This window comes from Tympanuchus pallidicinctus, unplaced genomic scaffold (genome assembly GCF_026119805.1).
Source record: "Tympanuchus pallidicinctus isolate F22 unplaced genomic scaffold, pur_lepc_1.0 scaffold2, whole genome shotgun sequence".
Lineage (NCBI taxonomy): Eukaryota > Metazoa > Chordata > Aves > Galliformes > Phasianidae > Tympanuchus > Tympanuchus pallidicinctus.
In genome coordinates, this window is record NW_026294721.1 from 4,271,708 (window position 1) to 4,294,573 (window position 22,866).

Sequence of the window (22,866 nt, forward strand, 5' to 3'; positions counted from 1 at the left end):
ACATAAAATAATGCCAGGTTGGAATTAAATACAATCCATGTATAACGGAACAAGTAATTGGGTCTAGCTACAAAGAAAAAAAAAAAGTCTGAAATCACAAAGACACGATGGAAATTCCGCATTACAGAATTTTCAGAGTTTCTAATGAAGAAATGTGATGCTGACTCCTAGGCTGAAAGGAGACAAGGCCTAACATGCAGGTCATGTCACAGGGGAAACACCACACTGCACAAATAGATAGCTGAACATAGACCTAATGAGTGCCAGTGGAAGCTACTGTTATACAGAAACCATTCTTAATTTTTTTTTGTATATAGATGAAGAACTGGGTTAGAAGGCTGAAAAACAATGCTGATTACCAAAGACAATTAAAAAAATTCTACTGCTGCCTAAGTTAGCCAGACTTTTTTCTGCAGTGACATTGCCTGCCTGCACTCTTCCATTTGCTTCTGCATATTTGACTTCTCCCTCTTACATGTCATGCTTGGTTGAATTTTACTTGCTGTGTTTCCTGTCTGCAAGTTCTACCAGGGACACTGGTGTGACAACAAGCAGAGCACATTCAGCAAATGAGCAAGTGATTACTAAGCTCTGAGCAAGGATGTGAGGAATTACACCACGCAACAAATCTATAATGCAACTGATGAAATCTGAGTGTGAGCACAGGAGAGCTGAGTCAGACCTTTTTTAGGATCACCAGATGTATTGTTACTGACCCCAGGGAACACAGTAGATGTTATTGTTCCCAGTTACCAATTTGATTTCCCTTGAAAATCTTGATATACCCTTGGGGCTCTTGGAACACCAGGAAAACATAGGTAATTAGCTGATGCAAAGAAATGTCACATAAAATACAAAGTCTGTTATTACTGCATAGCTCCATTTAACACACAAAATAAAGTGAACTAAACATATAACGTGTTCTCTAGTTGCTTTTCTAATTTAAGGTACTATTTCATAACCGTCCTCTCCTTGATTGCCTAAATCACAGAACTCCTTAGACCCTTCAATGACAGAGTAATTTGTCAAATTGTATTTGTATAGTTATTATACACAGGCACATGTTCAATCTCTGTTCAGTGCTAGGAAAACTCAACACCAAACACTGTGACACATCAGACTGAGTGACCGTGAGCTTGGAGAGTAGAAATCCTCTGCTCCTTGGATTCCAAGTTTTGCTCTGCTGAACATAGACCATGCATAATTAACAAAAGCTTGAAAATTATATACCAAGCAATAAGAACAAGATGTAGGCGTGAGCTCGTGTGAATGACCTCGTGAAGAATAGGGAATGAAATTCAATCAGCCTTTAGGGTTAGTGATCAAACTCCCATTCACTCCTCTAGATCATAGAATAGAATGGCTAAGGTTGGAAAAGACCTTAACGATCATCAAGTCCAACCACAATCTAACCATATTACCCTAACAACCCTCCACTAACCACTTAACCCTCCAGTAGATCACTGAGGAGTCTTCCCTGAACTTCACTGCTTTATCCCACTGATATGATTAAGAACAAATTGGGCAGAACATCACCATGCTGTTCAAAACCAGACAAATTTTGGCTACTGCCAGCAGCTACTTCTTCTTCTGACAATCAAGCAAAGGGCACAGCTGGAGGAGTTTTGGATTCAGAGGAAATGACCCATGTCTCATCCTTGCTCCTGTAAGTGAGCAGAGAGTGATAAGATGCAACTCAGTTCCCAATTCATTTCAATGGATCATATGGATAACTTTTCGTAAAATATGTGACTGAAAGAGAAATGAGGGGATTTTGAAGACCTGGATATTCAAACCACAGTAGTAACCATGTGAGGCTTCCACCTTTACCAAGTTCAGACCAGAAAGATACTTAAAGCAGTCGATTTACTCTCAGATAGCAAAACATTACACAACAACACGGAATTTCCTGGTTATACCTTTCCTTAGGAATCTGATTTTGATCACCACAAGACACAGAACACAGATCCTAAAAGAGAGCTTGTGTCTATCTCATTAGTAAAGCCATTCTTTTTTTCTGAAAATACAGTCTCCAGTTTTTTTATGGCAGCTGGGTGCCTGCCACTAACAAGCAGTTGCTTATGATAATTATTTCTCCACATATTCTTAGAACAAGAATCACAAGCCTGTGCAACACAGTAGAGCAGCTGATTCCTTTGCTATATTCCATTTTGAACAGAGACAACAATGCTGAGTTTAGGGAGAGTGAACCAGTATTCACAACTAATTCAGAGCTTCCATTTAGAGTGATTATAGTCTTCCTGGCCCTCAGCCTGGCACAGTCTTCATAATTCATTTTATTAAGTTTTAGACACGGTGGAATTGGTTGATTCCTTAGGCACAAGACTAATAAATACGATTAATAATAATTAATGCTCATGGAGCCTTTTGCAAAAAGATAGTTGCTGTAGAAACATTAAGCTGTTTATATACACAACCACTATTGAAGCTTATTTAATTTGAGATGGTGAAAATAAGAAAATCTGCATGTGGCAAAGGTTAATAGTGAGTGTTTTTCTTTTAAAACAGTTGCAGCTAACTTGCCATTGAATTATTCCAGTCCCGTATGGCTATGATATCAACCTGGGTTTGCAGCAGACTAAGGCTGGAGCAACACAGAAGTGAATCACATCCATAATTCTTACGGGTGCTTAAGGAAACACGGCCACATTGCAATGTTCTGTTTGCATCTGCAACAAGATGAGGCTATTAACAATGCACAGCTGCTAGGGATTATTAAGTATTTTGCTAGTCAATGCTTCTATCTAATAGCCTATTAACAGATCATTTTATGTAGAAAAATCCATTCCTGAAAAGCTTCATAAGTGGTTTATATGTTTTTTGTAGTCCTCTATTTTCATAAAATGGCTACTACATAGAAGTGCTGGAAGATCTAAAAGTAAAAATAAGTAACATGAGAAATTCAATGAGAAATTCATCCCTTCCTCTTCCTCTGTATTTGAATCAAAAATGCCAGACCAGCAAAATACATACATACATGCATACGTACATACTTCAAGTCTTTCTACAGTGGAATAGAGCTTCCCAGGGGCTGTTGCCATGGGGAACAGTGAAACATCAGGTGACTATCTGGTTAGACATGCTTGTAGATATTACACTGAAAGAAATGGGTTAAAGACATGATTTTCTCTACCTTAGTTGTTCAAATGACAAGAAATCAAGTTTTAGTAAAGTGCCTAAGTTAGCCAGAATTCAAAAATTTGGGAACCCTGTGCATGGCAGGGGGATTGGAACAAATGATGTGTAAGGTCCCCTCCAATTTAAGCCATTCTGTGATTTACCCAGTCGAAAATGGCTCTTAATATCTGTCTTCACAAATATTTTGCAACTGAGGACATCTAAACCCATCTCAAGGTCAGCTCTGGCAGTGCTTCCACAATTCACAGAGTCTTTGGAAAGACTTGTTTTTGGGCTGTACAAATCATAATTTGTCATCTCAAGCTTTAAGAGCCATCTGTTTGAAGAAATCATTAAAGCTACACTATTTTTATCCAGCAACCACAGCATCTATTTTTGATATGTTCTAGAAGAGCTCTTTTGTTAGGTTTTTTTAATCTCTTCTCAGGAGGCTTTTGCTTCTTGACTTTTTGTCTTTAACTTTCTGAACTGCTACCTGTTACTGTATTTACCTGTATTTTACCTATTTCAAGGAAACAATATGTCCTAGCTGTGAGATTTCCTTAAATTTTATAGGTGACCTGTTTCCCTTTTGATACATATTTATGACTGTATTTAGATATAATGTTTGAAATGAAAATTTAGAAAGAAAAATATTTTTTTTCTCTACAGGCTCTTTTTTTATCTGCCAGAGTGCTAACAGATGCATTGAAATACTGGTATGTCATCCAGTACATACCAATCTGTTTTAACCCTATGGGCGTATATTAAGAAACATGGAATGTACATTTTCTTTCTCTACAGTAATTTTTTTATAAAGTAAACATGAGAAGAGATCATTTCTTTCAGGGAAACAGATGTCTGGACCAACAGCAGAGCTGGACTGGTATGTTAGAGAGCACTGGGAGGAGGATTTTGATAGCCTTATCTGAAGAAAAGGAGAAAAAAATGTAACAGGGAAATAAGTAAATAAATGCAAAGTTAGTCTGGACAGATGTTACAACAAATAAGCCCTACGTATATACTCATAAATACTTTATATTCCTTTCCTGGCTCACCTCATCTGGGTAAATACTTCTCCATGTTTTAAATAGGTTATCCTCAGGATCTAAATCTCTTGCAAGAGTAATCCATTCTCTAAGAATGGATTATCTTTAAGATAATACTTAAGAAGACAGATTCTATGATAGTAAAATGCTCAAGAGTACTGGTGTTCAACACCTCCAGGGATGGAGCTTTTCTGGGTAGCCTGTTTCTGTGCCTCACTGAAAATATTTCTTTCTAATATGCAATCTAAATCTCCCCTTTGTTAGCTTTAAGCCATTCTCCCTTGTCCTATCACTGCACCCCCTGACAAAGGACTCCTCCCCAGCTTTCTTGTAGGTCACTCTAGGCACTGGAAGGATGCAAAAAGGTCTCCTCAGACCCTTCTCCTCTCCAAGCTAAACAAGCCCAGCACCCCTAACCTTTCTTCATAACAGATGTGCTCTAGCCCTCTGATTTTCTTCATGGCTTTCCTTGGGACGCTCTCCAACAGCCCTGCTTTCTTTTTGTGCTGGCATCTCCAGACCTCAATGCAGTATTGCAGGTCTTAGAACAGAAGAGTAGAGGGGGACAAACAACCTCCCTCACCTTGCTGGCCATCTCTTTTCTGATACAGCCCCGGATATTATTGGCTTTCTGGGCTGCTAGCTTACGTTGAGCCTTTCATCTACTAGTACTCCCAAGGGACAAATAGCTCATCTTCAAGTACACATATTTTACAAAGTAATTTTCAGAGCAGATTATAAGTTCAAATGAGAAGCCTGTCGTTTGAATTCAAACTCTGTCAAAACAGACCTACAATTGAACTAAATAATTCAGATTCGAGTTGTAACATTTTTCTTTCTAGACAATTACAAATGAAGAAAGGGTAATATAAATTATGTAAGAGTTATGAGCCTGGGTTTTCAGTAATGAAATGTTGGGTCTGAATTATTCTACTAAGTTGCTAGTCTTAAATTTTTTTCTAAATGAAAGAATTAATTTTGATTAGGCTAAACATGAAATTAAACAGGGATAGATCTTTCACATTAAATCTCTGGGCTGCATGGTCCTTTCATTTTTCAGGCCACTGCCTAATTTCTTGGTAATAAAGTCTGCTGAGCAGAATTATCTTGTTCTAGAACAGTGTCAAGTTCTAGATAGAAGATCAGCTAGGATCAGTACCTCCTGGGGAACGTGAAGATACAGACAAATCATTGGTATGGAAAAAATTAAGACTAAAAAAAAAAAAAAAAATCTAAAATAAATTGTATTCTTTTGTAGTCTAGTGATTCCCTTGATGCTCCTTCTTTATTTAAAGTTATGCTTATTATTCCAGGAGCTTGATGATCCTTGAGGTCCTTTCCATTCTATGCCATTCCATTCTAAGCCATTCTATGATTCCTTGTGCATATACAGTACTATTCATCAGCTAGGATGTGGGTCTCTATCTGCATCCTGTACCCCATGCAAAACCTGCCAGGAGAAGTGAAGGGCTGTGACCATCAGTAGTGAATCTCTTTAGTGGGGTGTGAAGTAATGAAGCCACTTTGACAATTAATTAAACTTCTATTTTACTAATTTAAATTTTGCAGAGATTTCTGCATGCAGTTTCTGATTTTTTTTCTTTTGCCTCCTGTCCTCAATTGTTCCAACCATTTTCTTTGTTACTGGAAACTGACTAAACATAGATCTTGTATTTTATATGTTCAACTATCCAAGTTTGATTTGAGATTTCTATTTCCCTTAGCTATTATCAGATAATTCAGAGAGCTGTGGCATAAAAAAAAAAAAAAAAAAAAAGGGGGAGAAGTGAAGTTTCCCTGGTGAAAGCTGTTTTGATTCCTGGCATTAAGATTTCAATGGGAAGAAAAATAATTTTTAGGACCTGTATTATTCTTACAATCATTGTTGCTTACTCTCATTTCTTTAGCAGATGTTTCAACTTAACATGAGGAGTTCCTGAGGAAATAATTTGTCAAAAATATTTTTCAAGGAGGAAGAAAAGAATCTGAGATTCTGACTTCTTTGCCAAAGAATTGGCAATCTTTGGATTGTGCTCCTTCTTGTCATCAGGACGGTGTCCACATCAGATTATGGTTTAACTAGAATTAAGCATTTGCAGAAAAAGTTACCAATAAGCAAAAGAGAAACCTAAAAAAATTCTGCTGCTATATCCTATTTATGGAGTTTTCTGTACATTCTATAAAACTAATGAAAAGAAACTTAAAAATGTAATCCTCAGAGCTTACATTGTAGTATGTTACTCTTTAAAATATCCAGAACTTCAAGGGAGTTGGACTTGTTAACTCTTGTGGGACCCTTCCAACTCAGGGTATTCTGTGATACTGTGATCTGCAGTTTGGATGGAAAAAAAAAAAGTCACATTGAAAACTTGCATCTAAATAATTATTCTGTTAATATTGGCATTTTTTATACGCTCTATTTAGAGCACAGATTCTGTCACTATCTTGACTGCAAACCTTCAGTGAACACTGTACCATAAAAGAATAAAAAGGGAAAAATGAATGATACTTCTATTTCACGTTGGGAAAAAAAAAAGGTCTTTCCCTTTTAACCCTTAGGACTTTGGAGTTTTTTTCTTCTTCAATGCAAATAAAGAAAAAGATCCCAGAAACACAAGGTTCTGCTGTCTCCCAAGAGAAACAACAGCAAGGGACAATGCAGGCCAGAGGTAAGTTGGAGGACAGGAAGTAAGAGGTTACAGCACAGCTTTGGCCATGGATAATAAGAATTTCTAAAAAGAGAGTGCATGCTGAAATAACAAGATAAAGCACAATACGGCTAATATAGGAGCCGGTATAGGCTAGCATTTCTCTTGCAGGCCTAAAGCATAGGTGAGAAAAGTAACTTGAATCAGTGCAGCATGAGTACTGTAGTAGCAGGCATCCTGAGTTTATGTTTTTTGATAAAGCAGTTGCATAGACTGAAAAGAAAATCAACTTTGGTTTCCAAGTACTTATGGATAGCTGATAGCTTTAGCAGTTGCTTCCATTCCTGCCATTTCATGCAAATAATGCATGTGAATCATTATCATAATCACCTAGTTTGGAATACAATCATTTATGTGGTGTTCCATATGAGAAATATTAATTCTGTTTGCTTACCTCTACCAGTCGAGCCAGATGAGAAACTCCATAGTATTTTTTTTTAATGTGTGATAATAAAATCAATTGGATTCCACAATTGTTCAGAAATAGGGAACGTAAATATTTTAAGAGAAGTTGGTCTAAAAGGATAGGAAAACAATTCTCTCCAACTGTAATTTCTTGCTTGACTGCACAACAATTTTCTACAAACTATCTTCTACTGTAGATTCAGCTGGAATTCAGCCAGGATGGGTCCTATTAGAAAACGACTTTCATTCATCTTTAAAAGTCTTGACATCAGCCCTGTTCTCACTTTCCTTGCTTTGTCTACCCAGAAAGTTAAACTGGGTTTACCTGTCTCTGAGCATTTGAAAGGGAGTGCCCCCACTGATGGTCCCCAGTGTATGGATGTCCCTGTTTTCTAATTGCACTTCTTACTTTGTTTTTATCTAAATAAAAAAGCATCAGTAAGTATAAACTGTTCATAGCCCTTCTGAAGGGCTATGCATGTATCTGGACAGCAAAATACATGACAAAGCTTTTTCCTCTAAATTCTGTTACAGTGTTTGCACATACATTAATTTACCTCTATATTGAAATCAGAAGTGGTGCTTGGACTTTAATCGTCCAATAGTTTACAGCTGTCTAAGAGTTTACAATTCAATTTCCAGTTGGAATATAGTTTTTACACCTCATTAGATTCTTCAAAATAAAAAGAGCATTGAATATCTTCAGAAAAGATGATTGTTTATATAAGGGAAGTGATTTCTATATGCATGCACATTTTCAATGTATTCAAATTTGGCATTTGTTTTTTATCGTGAAAAACTGTGTTGTTGTTTTTTTTCTTTAGCATCTTTAATTAAAAAAAAAAAAAAAAGATTACAATATCTAGTTCATAATCACAGAGTAGATGATCTACTTGATTGAATTACTTGACGAGTGCTTCATGAAGAGAACTTCCATAAAAAGTTCCTGAACGTCACACAGCACTTCCCTTCTTGCAGCACAAGCAGGGGTAACTGCAGAGGATATAGTTGTTATGCTCACAGACAAAACGTTCTCTAGTCAAGTTTGGGAATTAGCAAAGACAGCAAATAGGAATTTCAAATTCTGACTGTTCGGATAAATGGAGGAACAACCAGAATTGTTGAAATATATTTCAAAAATAATCAAGTGCATGAAAAAAACAAACAAACAAACAAACAAAAGGACTACTGCTTATTATTTTTCCCACTCATCCTTTGGAGATTTTCTTGGTGTCCATCAGTAGTCTTAAATGAATAAGAATTCCAGAAAGAACAAGATCATAACAGTATGCAAACTGAACAATTGTCTTGTGGTTTAATTTTGACTATTAAAATTAACAATGCTGTATATCTTAAAAAGCAAAAGATAGCTTGGATTTGATTATAATAATTCAATTTGGGACACATTTGGTACTCTGACTTTCTGAACTTTCAGCCCCCAAGACTTTCATTATCATGAAGACAATGGCAGCTGCCCACCCCAAAATTGCCCTGTGAGTGTGAACATATTGAAATATTGGCGTTGCTTTAAAACTATGGTGATAGACTACAAGACAGTAAGGGATGGCATGAGATTATGTCTTACACATCTCCTCTCTAGTAGGAAGGAAATAATGCCCCAAGAAAGCAACTTGCTCCTTGCAGGAAATTCCAATCTGAAAAACAAGTTTTGCATTGCTTGCTTCCACTTCCAGCAAAAGTGCCTTCTATCCTCAATTCTCCTGGCCTGGCAATCCATCTCCTGCTCCTCTCATGGTAGCTATGGCTGATACATAACAATGCAGAGTGAAGGTGACTATGTGAAACTTCAGTGCACAGTCCCCAGCTTTTTGGAACTGTAGTGTTTGTACATTTATTACTATGTGACCTTCTACTAATGCCATTCTATTCCCATCATTTTAAAGGTCAAAATAGAGTTTTTTTAAAAGTCAATAGATGATTTTGACTTCCTTTTATTTCTTTTTATTATTATTATTTGGGAATTATTTCTTGCTGTTATTGAAGGCAGCAGTGTAAAGACAGAATGAGGGTTGGTGCTCATAAAACACAAAGCTCTATGTAGCATACAGCATCTGCTTGAGTCAAATAAAACCTGAAGCTGTGCCATGTTTTTCACAAGGCAGTAAGATGCCATAACTATTCATATCAAAGCTGTATTTTGGTCAAAGAGAAGCATTCACCATTTATCACGAGTTAAGCTTAGCAGATTATTTGCAACTCTTGCCAATGCTCCCTAAGCACTGTCAACATTCCACAGTTTGACTATTTTAAAACCCCTTTCTTTATTAAATGACATTTGAAAAGGTAGTAAAAGCAGCATTTTTTTCAAGATTTATTTTTTCTATTGTTAATATTTGGTACATCAGCCTAGACAGTTCATTATTTTCAGCCTACTTCACACTAAAGAATTATTTCAACACAGTTTCAGTGAAATCAGTACACTCAAAAGTCCTTTTATCAAAAAGCTTCTCAGCTGGTAGACAAGGAGAGTCAGAAGAGCTGTTGCTTTCAAAGTTCCATACTCTACACAACATTAAACACCTCCTACTTGAATTAAGTACATTCTCTACCAATTCCAGCTGCAAAACATGCTATTAAAGGACAACCACTTTGTGGACAGAATGTCAGTTTCTGGGGAGAGTATTACTTTTCTCACACAATATAGAGTTTTCTGTGGTTATTAAGATTGTGTCTTACATGACTATTACCTCCAGCGGATTATAAATTGAGTTTCTTCAGAACCCCGTTACAATAGACTTAATGGTGAATTTGGGGGAAATCCACAAGTCCTACAATTGTAAAGCACACAATAAAGTATAGCTGAAAACTGTAACTGAATTGTTTCCCTGTCTGGTGCTGTTGGACTGTATTTTCTATTGAGAATCCAGCAACAGACTAAAAGTGTGGGTTTTTTTCCTTTTTGAGAACAGTGAAGCACAGCCAATCTTACTGGCCCATAAACAACTCCTCATGAACTGATCATCATATACAAATTTATAATATGTACTCCATAGATGTTTACTCTTCACCCAGTCGCTCTACTTTTCTTATGGCTATGATAAGAACTGGAGAAATAGATATTTCAAGAGCGTAGTTCAGATGACCTGTTTTACATGCATATTTCTGACTAAGATACAGCTCCCATTACCTATACTGACTACCACATTTCTGCTGCCTGTAATGGGGAACTTGAGCTAATTGTTCAGATGTTGTCACCTACCAAGAAGACAAAGCCAGCTACACAACTCTGAAAAGAATCCCTATAAATACCTGAGTAATACTGTGGAGAACTGGTCATAAAGAGGCTGAAAGGATGGAACAATCAAACATAAAATCATGGAATCCATAGAGTTAGAAGGGACCTCTGAAGGTCAGTCAGTCCAACTTTCCTGCAGTGAACAGGGACACCACAGCTAGATCAGGTTGCCCAGGGCCTTATCCAGCCTTGCCCTGAAAGTTTCCAGTGATAGGGCATCCACCACATCTCTGGGCAACCTGTTCCAGTGCATCACCATCCTCAGTGTAAGAGATTTTTTCCTTATATCTAACCAAAATCTATCCTCTTTGAGCTTGAAACCATTTCTACTTGTTCCATCACCACAGACTCTGCTAAAGAATCCTGCCAGAATTTCACTCCGTAGACACTGAGGGCCTCATATATCCAAATGACTACGATGAAACATCTGTATCACAGAATCACAGAATGGCCTGGGTTGGAAGGGACCTCAAGGATCATGAAGCTCCAATCCCCTGCGACATGCAGGGTCACCAATCTCCCCATTTAATACCACACCAGCCTGCCCAGGGCCCCATGGCCTTGAACTACTCCAGAGATGGGGCATCCACAGCTTCTTTGGGCAGCTGTTCCAGCACCTCACCATTCTCACAGTAAAGAATGTATGTTGTCCATCAGCAATGAAGAAAGTGACCTTTCTCAAGAGCAAGTGCTAGCCAAAGCTGCTATGGAGATATCAGGATAGTAAGCAGAAAGCATGGGATTGGAGGATCTGTACAGAATTGCACTAATGAGTTTTAATCAAATCTAACACAACCACAAATGGTATGCGTGTGTGCTTTTACTGAATGAAATATTAATGAAATATAACAGTTTTTCTATACAAGAATAAATTACAATGCACACGGATGAGAATAAATTTAACTCACTGGATTACATATATGTTGCTGAGAAAGTAGAATTTGTTTTACTGCACACATTTAAAAGGCTTATTTGTTATATATGATACATGCATAGCTTTAAGAGAAGAGGAATCCTGTCTTTAGAAATAATTAGACCACAAAAGTAAGTGATCTCCAAGGGCCTGTCTGCAATTAATTAGGTGATAATATCACAGTGATAACGTACCTCTAATATTGATGACTTCTATCCTGATAGAGCAACCAAAGGGTTTATGTGCTAGATAAAAAAAGCTAACCAAGGAGGATGATCAGGAAGGCATTTCTTTTTCAAAGCACATAACACAATTAACAGCGTTAAAAATGCTAGCTCCACACAGGACTTACATCTTCAAAAGAAAATTAGAGGAAAGTTAAGATGTAATTTAAATGAGGACAGCTTCAGATTTCAAGGGTGTTAAGGGTGATAAATAATGAGATATTCATGTGAAAGAGAAAAGTAATAAGACAAAAATAAACCATATATGCTTATGAGTAATTTGAAGAGCAAGGGGCTACATGAAGTGAATAAACCAGGAGCATGACCATGAATGCAGAAAGTACAAAAATTGACTGAATCAGACCATAAACACGAACAGAGAAAGAGGAAACTGAGAAAATCTTGTTTGTAGTGGGACAATTGAATGGATTATCATCTTAAATATCGAAGTCCCTCATGCCACAACACTGTTTAAATTCAACATATGATAGCCAGGAACTAAGAAAATTGTTGTATAGAAACAGCAAAGCTGGTTTGCACAACGTGGAGACATTCTGGCATCAGTTGAAGCAGTGAGTAAGGCTAGGAGAAGGAGCAAAGGCTTCTGAGGCATGAATTTCCATGCACACATATCCCTCTCCACAATGCAAATAAGTGGGTAACATTTATAAATATTTTATGCAGTTGTTAACTCTTTAAGGAGTGAAAAGACCCTATTCAACGGACATAAATATTTCCAACAGCCTGTGTCCTTCTAATGAAAAAGGGAGCCTGCACTGAACTGTGTAGAAACTGGCTTTTGTTATGGAGACTGTCATGTCTTGAAGATGCCCATGCATCTTCCTATCCAAAAGGCAGAGAGGACAGGTAGATAGCTCAGACTCAGGACAATGTTACAGTGCTCCTAAGTATATTGTGGATATAAGCTGCTCACAGGACAATGCATTAATCTTGGCAGACTACAAACGCAGCTGTGACTGAGTCTGTTTCCATTTAATTCCTGGACCACCTAAATGCCTATGGATCTGCAACAGCAAAGAAGACTCATCTATGTCAGGCAATACAAAGCATGTAATATGCAAACAATAACTCCTTTTTTTAATCTCCTTGCTGAATAATTAAGGACATAACACCCATAAAGCAGCTACAAAATCTAAAAAGAAAAAAAAAGTTATTTTTGGAGAGCTAGTTGATTCCAGCTTCACCTTGTTCTGTACAGAATGTGTATCTGGTCATAGGTAGCCCTACTGCAATCAGGCACTACTGTATGTGAAGAAAATAACTAATAGGTCATCTATCAGGGCTTTAAAAAACTTTTATAGTTGACAAAACTTAGCCTTTTACAACATAGATGTGTTACTCTTTCATTCTGTTGGCCAACTCAGGCCCATCATTATCCCATAAAGGAAAAAGAGGAAATAGGAGAGTAGAGGAGGGGAAAAGGAAAGCCTGGTCTTCAGCTATTTTCATTATATTTGCACCTCTTTGCAATGCTAGTGAATTTCACAGACATTCTGAGATTTCTCAGAAAAAAGCCACTGTATTATGTTCCCAAAGAAAATTGACTCCAAGATTGATTTTTCTGTACTACCCTCCCATTGGGAAATAGGATGACATTGTAATATACTTTCCGCACCTTATCTGTGCTAGTAGTTGGAGGGGGAAAAAAAAAATAAAAATAAAAAAAATAAAAAAGCAGTTTTCTCTTCAGCTTCTCATTTTAGTTCCATTCAGTACTAACTTGCAATTTCATCAGATCTTGTCCACATGCTCTCTCCAGTGTGCTTCATTTAGACTTGGAGCCCAAACTTTTATTTCACTGACAGTAGATCTAGCTGCTTCTTCTATTTATAATGACACTGTGGCCATTTTTCTTCTAATAAAAATAAATAACTATAGCCATTTTTCTATCAGCACAAAATAAATAACTAATTAAAATGATCACAGAGGCCAAGTGTTTCCCATCCTGGAGAAAAAGGAGAGGAAGAGTGTTCTTTAATTCAAACTTTACGATACTCAGATTCAAGCTGTGAGGCAGATGTTCTCTGATGAGCAATTAGCAAAAAAATCTGCAACTTGAAATTATAAATCAGCACTTGCCTCTGATCTACAGGGTTGAGAAGTATGTCAGGGCATAGGAGGCTTCAGACATCACCTTAATGAGATCCGCTAGTCAGCTGTAAAACTTCTTTGAACAAAGAGTTTGATCCCAGAGCGTGCTGGCAGCCTCCTGAGCAGACTCCATTCCCATCAAGTGAGCACTCACCAAGTATCTTCAAGCCCTTTTCACGGAATCAGAAGTCTCCTGGAAGGTCATTCCTTTACCCAAAGAAAGGATCAAACATGGTCATGGCATGTTTGTTAGATTGTTGTTTAATCTGTTCTACAAAGCTCAAGTGATGGAAGTTTCTCAGACTCTTTAGGCAATCTACAACAGTGTTTCATCATATTTGTCATTAGCATAAATCTCCTTTGAACTCTAGTATTCACTGGGGCAATTAAATTAAGCCTATTATTCCTTATTAATTCCCACTCTCTCTGCAACAGTTTTTGTTATGCGTAGTATTACACAATAAACAGAACAAACACTTAAGGGGTTATACCACACTGAAGGCCTGGGGGAAAAAAAGTTGAAGACTATAAGTACACTTTATCATCTATTGAAAAACAAGTGGAGAACCCTGGATAACAAACAAAAACAGTCGATTGCAGAAAGGCCAAGACATTAGCCCAAGCAAATGATGACAGCATGAAACTAAGGACAGAGTTTTCTGCTAAGTATTCCTTTCTGAATAGGAAATAACCAAGTCAAAAGAAGTATGCACCCAAATGATACCATTAGTCTAGATGTAACAGAAGAAATTCAAATAAGAAGATTAAGGAGGAATTTAAGGATGACAGAAAGACCACTGAGGTATATGTGCTGTCTTTACATTATTGACAAACTGGTTTTTAAAAGCTCTAAACATAGTAATGCATTTAGAAAACAGAGCCACTTGCGTAACATCTACCATATTAAAAAGTTTTCCAAAGACTTACACAGCTATAGCCAAACAAATTCATTTCCTGCACTAATAGATTGGATTTTGAACAATAATTGATGACTCATGTCGTTTAGGTCTGTTAGAGGTGGGTAAAAAATAGTGTACACAGATCAAAGTGCTCCAGGAATGTTTCTCGATATTACAGATAAGGATTTCTCAGAGCAGCTTGCTCACCAGACAGCAAGTAAAAATAGAATGAAAAGTCAAATTATGCAGCCTTTTCTTTTAAATGTGTTTCATACATGTTTTCTTTTTTGGGAAAAAAGCCCAAGGAATCAATGTTATACTGATTTAAAAGTACAACTTACATTGATTGCAGAGTACAAATATCTATATTGATTATTCTACCACCTTCTCCTCCTTGCATTTCAAACGTACTGCGTCCCTATGTACCTTTCAAACTTCAATACATATCACCTAATTAGTTGACCACAGAAATAAGGTGCATCTGATCAAGATTTCATGTGACCTTTGGTGGGTATTCCATCTTTCTTCCATGTCATTTCACTTTCAAAGTCTGTTGGAGGTTGTTAAGGACACTGAGCAGCCATCTGAAGTCAGTATCTGCCTGCATTCTAATGTTTCCCAGTCCATAGGGAAGGAGCAGGGTGGGGTCTGAGTGAAATCTGACATTTCAAATTGCCTTCAAGAACTTGAATGCAATCAGAAACCCTACTTTTTCAAATAAGGAAAGCAGAGTGAAAAGAAAAAGAAGAAGAAGAAGAAAAAGAAGAAGAAAAAGAAAAAGAAAAAGAAAAAGAAAAAGAAAAAGAAAAAGAAGAAGAAGAAGAAGAAGAAGAAGAAGAAGAAGAAGAAGAAAAAGAAAAAGAAAAAGAAAAAGAAAAAGAAAAAGAAAAAGAAAAAGAAAAAGAAAAAGAAAAAGAAAAAGAAAAAGAAAAAGAAAAAGAAAAAGAAAAAGAAAAAGAAAAAGAAAAAGAAAAAGAAAAAGAAAAAGAAAAAGAAAAAGAAAAAGAAAAAGAAAAAGAAAAAGAAAAAGAAAAAGAAAAAGAAAAAGAAAAAGGAAAAGGAAAAGGAAAAGGAAAAGAAAAAGGAAAAGAAAAAGAAAAAGAAAAAAGACTGTAAACATAAAATGAAACTCTGAAATACCATACAGTACAAGATAACATAATCTTTCCACTTACACCATTATTCTGATGGATGCAGCAGTAGACTGCCTGAAGATCACAAAACACAAGCACTTTTAGGGGAATATAAAATTGTTCCCACTGACTACACACTGTAAATTCAATCTGCTAAACTAATGAAGAGATGAAGTAAAAATTCTGTTCTGTTTAGGGTTCACATCATGATAAAGAGACCATTTGTTGCATCTACTTTTTTGTTTTGTTTTCTCTTCTCTGGATGGACACAAAGAAAGAAGTATTAAGCAAGGAAATAGGTAACAAACAAACAGAACTAAGTTCTGGGTGAAAATGTTGTTCATTTTCATAGTGATTAAATTACCTTTAGTCTGTGGAGAAACTGCATAAGGACACAAAATGAAGATACATTCCTTAGTACAAAATCAGCAGTATATAATTGGGGAGATAAATGTAAACCTACTTTTGTTTGTATCGCCTTATCATCAAATCATGGCATCATATTGTCAGATACTCCTTACTCCATTACGGAGGAAAAAAAGGAAAACAAAAAGCATAGCTCATTCACTCAAATACGTAAACTTCACAGTAAAATAAATCGCTTTTAGGCTCCATCAGCTCTACTGATGACCCTTCAGTTTCATGATAAAGGAAGCCCATGCTATCTAGCTGGTATAGAGATGCCTTCTTTGATACTAGTCTGATGAACCTCATCTTGTCAGTTCTGACTCTGCTGAGGACTGACACCAGTATAGATGTTCAGATGTTTAGAGCAACACCGTCATTATACTATGCTATACTATGCTTGGAAGAAATCCATACATTTTCACAGACTTCCAGGTGACTGTGTATCGGCATAGGTGAAGATCCATCAATTTAATAAAGCTATTTTGTGGTATGGAACTGTTAACATTATCCCCTAAAAACCATGCAATCAAAGAAGCTACTTCTATTGCTGCATACTGAATCTACTTAAGGTACCTCCAATATAGCTCTGTTGAAGCAGCTGTGCTGTGAGGACAGCCAAGGCCTATAAGCATGTGAAGAAAAGATTGGATGGGATAAAGCCATTGAGTGGAAAGTGGATTTTTGCTCTTTTGTCTTTTCCACCTCTGCTGGCTCAAGTATTTGAACATTTCTTCATTCCATTGGGTAAAATGAAGGTGACCAGGAAATATAGTAGCCATGACTTAGAATTCAATGCCTATATAAACAGAATATAATTCTGTTGCCTAACATAAATATACGCAAAAGAGGCTGGGGAACATTGAGGATTGTAGAGATTTGGAGACTAGCAAGGAATAAAGTACTAATTCCTGTGGAATTGGGACCTGGAAAGGAACTGTGAGCTGCTTTGGCATTCTCCCCTGCTAGCTCCACCATTCCATACTTTCTACAAATTCACTACAGCACAATCATCTCCTCATGCAGTGTGTATAATTGAATTTCATTACAATCTGGTTTAACTTCCACAAAAAGGCACTTCTTTAATTGGATACAGTTGCAAACACTGGGACAAGTGTTTTTCTTTCTGTAGTTTTTTCCCCCCAAACATTGCAACATTGGCCCAGATTTTATCTGAATGCCAAGGTACTAATGATTCCTCCAATCAAATAATGCAGGCACAGTGTATTGCAATATATCTCAGTTCACAACTAAAGTGAATTTGTTAGCATGGGAGTGTAAAGATCCATTCTGAACTCCATATTGACTTTTTTTTAATCACATCTAATCTAATTTATGTATCTCAAATCCTTTCATTTGTTTTCACTGTTCTTCATTACTTCTCTTTTATAATAACCTCTTGACAGTATATCCTGCTACAACCATGCTGTATCCTTTTCTATTTTCCCATACCCATTAAAATTTCAATATGGATTAAGCATTTACTACATCTACAGAGTGAAGGGTGGGAAATAGCAACATAGATTATCTTTTTCTTTTTATTGCACTCTCCCATTATTGGATACTAGGCAGCAGCAGAGAGAAGGAGGTGATTGTGCACATAAGCTCTGCTCTTGTAAGGGCCCATATGGAGTACTGCATCCAAGCCTGGGGCCCCAGCACAAGAACGATGCAGAGCTGTTGCAGTGGATCCTGAGGAGAGCAATGAAGATCAGAGGGCTGGAGCACCTCTCTTACGAAAAAAGGCTGAGGGCACTGGGCTTGTTCTGCCTGGAGAAGGATCTGAGAAGACATTGCTGCCTTCCAATACTTTAAGGATGCTTATAAACAAGAGGGAGATCGACTTTTTACACGCATAGGACAAGGAAGAATGGCTTTAAACTGAAAGAGGGGAAATTTATGTTAGGAAAATGTAAATGTTAGGAAAAAATTCTTTACTCAGAGGGTGGTGAGGTACTGGCACAGGCTGCCCAGAGAAATTGTAGATGCTGCATCTCTGAAGGCATTCATGGCCAGGTCGAATGGGGCCCTGGGCTGCCTTATCTGGTGGGAGGCAAACCTGTCTATAGCAAGGAGTTGGAGCACAATGATCTTTAAGGTCCCTTCCAATCTAAGCCATTCTATGATTCTGTAAAATGCCTATGTTCACTGTTCAATGTCCATCAGTGTAATAGTTTCTCTCTTACCTCCATCTTACTTAAAGAAACTGCTGTATTTTTATCCTACTCTACATGCTGTTTTTTGCAGCATTTCAACTTTCATTTATATAAATATATTAAACTAAGTTATTTATTATACAGCTTTTGTCTAAGAACGCGCTCATCTGGTTTTCAAAATTGAGCAGAACTTTGTAATGATATGTTAACAGTAGGATATAGCCAGCATTTTAGACATGGGGTTATCCCTCGTGCCTCTAGCTGTCTGCCAGCCTAGAAGGACATCGGCTTCTGCAAGACTTGAAACATCCATCAAACTTGTGTGGATGTCATGTATAGCCTAAGGTGTCTCAGATAGTACAAGACAGCTACGTTCAGGCACTTGAATTAAGCCCTACAACAATATTCACTTGGCCAGGTGCAAATGTCTCTCTAGGAAAAGGTCGGTTGCTCCCTGGGTTTGAATGGCTGTGACATCACACTCATCAATGCCTACTTCACATGCAGACACACGCACAGAAATGTATTATGTTTTATCCTGGGGACACAATCCCCACTTCTGTGTGAGCATCCTACTTCTCTACTAGTGGATGGAAGCATACATCCAGAAGCTGATTTATTGCATCCAAAGGCACATGAGGTGGCATAAACTGATTTTCTACTGCTACTGGGGAAGAAGTCCTATAGTACTAGGTTAGACCATGCACCTTCTAGGTGACTGAGATTGGCTGAGTCTTTTTGAAACTTAAGGAGAAAAAGGGAAGAAAAAAAAAAAAGAGAAAAACAAATCAGCCATACAGTATTATAAGTTTAGGGAGAAAGTGGGAAAGTCCACAGAATCACAGGGGTTGGAAGGGACCTCTGGAGATTATCTAGTCCAACCTCCTGCTAAAGCAGGTTCCCTGCAGCTGGTTGTAAAGGAAAACGTCCAGGCAGGTTTTGAGTATTTCCAGAGGAGATTCCACCACCTCTCTGAGCAGCCCTTTCTAGTGCTATGTCTCTCACAGTAAATAAGTTTTTTTTCATGATCCAGTCTGTACACAGCGCCCCTTTTCCTTTCTTTTCGTGAACTGAGGAGCCCAGAACTGGACAAAGTACTCCAGATGTGGCCTCACCAGTGCAGTGTGGATGGAGACGTGATGGCCACACTCTTTAATGCACCTCAAAATACCATTGGCCTTCTTAGACACAAGGAAGCGCTGTTCATAGTTCATAGAAGATAAATCTATTCTCAGATTTTGAATATGTAGAAACTATACCCATCTCAGGAAATTCCTGAAGAGAAAATGCCTGAATACTGGAAGAGCACCAGGAGAAAGAATAATATATTCTTGAGCTGCTGTTCTGCTTTCCTAAGCATCTACTTCAAGTCACTGCTATAGACTGGATCAGATGGACCCCATCGCAACACAAACATTCCTATCTTTTAAGGAGTAACTGTCCCCACTTCCACTTAAGCCAGTGGAATTTGTTTTATAGGGAGTGAAGAAAAGTGGAAATTTGTAGAGCATGGCTCAGTTCACTCTAAAGTAGATGTCTAAAATAAGTCAAACAGTCTGTGCTGTCTACGGTCGATTTCTCTCTGCTGGTTATTAAGGCATCCCTGGATAATGAGCTCAGGTGTAGATGTTTGTATCTCAGCTACCTGAAATTATATTCCATTCAAATGAGCTTTAAGGCACATGCAGGACTTGTCTGGTGACATATTTTTTACTTGGAAAAAAATTAAAAAACTAAAATAGAAATGAAAAAGCAGCTAACTATGTGGGAATCAAATGTTGTTTCTGCATTAGAATTGGATAATATTATTTTTATTTCATGATCTCTGCTATCATAGTTCTTTTTGGGAGTCCTTCTACTTAACTTGGGGAAGATCTCTGATAAGTTTACATCACTTATTGTATAGACGAACCTTCCCAGGAATGCACTCTGTATATAGGTGTATAGATGTATATTCTGTCATACACACTGCAAGAATACCCTGCAGGAGATCAAAGCAGAGAACAAGTCATGGCATGACAGAGCTTCCTGTCATGAAGAGACATCGGAAGGCCTGACTTCATCCCCCAGTGCTCTGTTTAACGATGACTTTAAAGAAAATCACCATATCAATACGTCAAGGAGAGCACCGAGACATGGAATCAACAGGATGACTACTGATTGACACCAGACAACAAATAAATTAACAAGTAAATAGCAAATGTCAACCTTCTGATAAGATTGTGAACCTGGAGTAACCAGCCACTGGGGAAACAGGGGAGGGGGGAGGCAAGGGGGAGAAAACAGGGTCTAAAGGCTGTCATGTTGTGTCCACAGGTGCGCTCCTGCTTGCGAATCGCGAATATGATCTGCTTTTATCAGAGATACTGTCCTGACAAAATTACTTGGATATTTCCAACAACTATATCCACAAGAAATGCAGATCAGAAGGGGAAACAGTTCACAGCTGCCAAGCGGACATCAGAGGAATGACAGATATTCTGTACTTACTGGGTTATATCTAATGGAGGAAAGTGCTGTGTTCTCAGCCTACTCTCCTTCCCGATGCCTGTTCACCACCCTTCCTTCATATCCACAATTTAGGTACGAGCTTACAAGCTCATTCCTTTTTCTATTTGTTCTTAATGGCAACAATGCAGATTTCAGTGAAGTCCTCTGCTAAATTTGGATGTTTTTTTAAAGGATATTGCTTCAGGACTTCAAGGGAGAGAAGGGCTTTAAATAACTAATGTGTTTATTTAGTTAACTAATCTATTAACAATCAAATGCAGGTATTGATTGTTCTAGGGATTGCTGACTATCTGCTAATACACCACGAGACTGATTTTCCAGAAATGCACAACATCAGCAAGATTCAAAACAAAAGCATATCCATCTTTTTGTTGAATAACAGACTTTAAAAACAGAATTTAAGTGAATAAATAAAAAATTTAGAGAAGGCATTTTACATTGCGCTTACCTTTGAGTCCAGCAGTTTAAGCCTGGGGTGGGGGTGAAAGACTGTTAACTGTTGTGAGTTGCCACCATTCAGAGGCCTTCAGCAAGAGAATTACGGTGCTCCAGGAAAACAAAGCTCCAAGAAAAGTGAAGCAAGCCTGGACAAAATCCTGACCAGCTCAGGTGTCTCCAGTTAGCTTCATTCAGAGCCAGGAGGAGCGGTGGTCATCTACGTTGATTGGGCTGTGGGGCTGCGAGCTGCTTCTGCTATCAAACAGAAAGAGACCTCTAAGCTGCACCGATTTTTGAAAGAGACTGACAAACTGAACAGTGACATTTGCATAAACAGTGTCTGTATTTCACCACTGGCACCTCTGAAAGCATACGTTCATTTCATTTTTTGGAAGATAAGAGATGACTCAAGCATTTATCTTTTTCACTGTTTCTGTCCCAGTTTGGTTTTCTTTGCCCAAATGCAAGTGACCATCAGAAATAAAGCATAACAGGCTGGCTGGCTCTTCTTCCTTTCGTTTTTTTTTTCAGCATAGCTTGCTAAATGAAGCTGAGTCATACTATTATTGCAAATTTCCTGATTCACACTTTTGAATATATAATCGGGTATTTTTTTTCTCCTATTTATGTAAATAAAATCATTATTAATTGTTTGCATTGGAAAGAAGTGGTAAAATTCCACTGTATTTCAATCATTCTGTACTTAAGTGGCAGACTGAGTTTCCCAATTATTCATTATATTGTTTTGCCTATACTCAATACATTATAGCAGTTAACTGAGCCATCAATTATAGCATAGCTATTTGTCCCTTGTTGTCCTTGGGATTCTGACAGAGAAAACTGTCTGTTATTTATGGAGGGGGGGAGGTGGGTAGGAGGATGGAAAGAAAAAAATTCTTTTTCTAAGGAGAAATAAGCGGTTTTTGCTTGGGCTCAGGTACCAGGGAGCCCTAAATATAGGGTTCTCACATAAGTGCCAAGCAGTGAATAACATTCCAACAAATAATCTGCTGGAGGTTGGTCAGCTCCTCAAACAAAAATCACTCACTTACACAGTAATACCAACATTTTGGATATGTCCTTTTTCAACATTCTAACAACCTAGACATTAGATGTGTCAGCACACCTTCCTGCCCAACTGGAACCTGGCTAATAGGGCGTACATCAGCCCACATATCCCATGTTCCAAGCATGGTCAGCAGCTTAAAAGATCACCAGTTCATCGTCATAAAGCTTGGAGACTTCTTGCCAATCCAAAATAATTTGTAAGTTTTCAGCATGACAGAAGGGAAGCAAGTGGGTGACCTAATTCTGCTTTTGTCTGGCTTCTCCTGACTCATACAGACACAGCCCACAGCCATGTTTTGAGAAAAAGGCTAAATGCCGAAGTCAAAGGGTGTGAGTGAAATAGCTTAACAGGATTTGCATCATACAGATCAGCCAAGCAACTAAGTACAGAATTTATTCCTCAATAGACACAGTTCCATTTGTTGGACTTTGAGGCAAAAGGAGACGCACT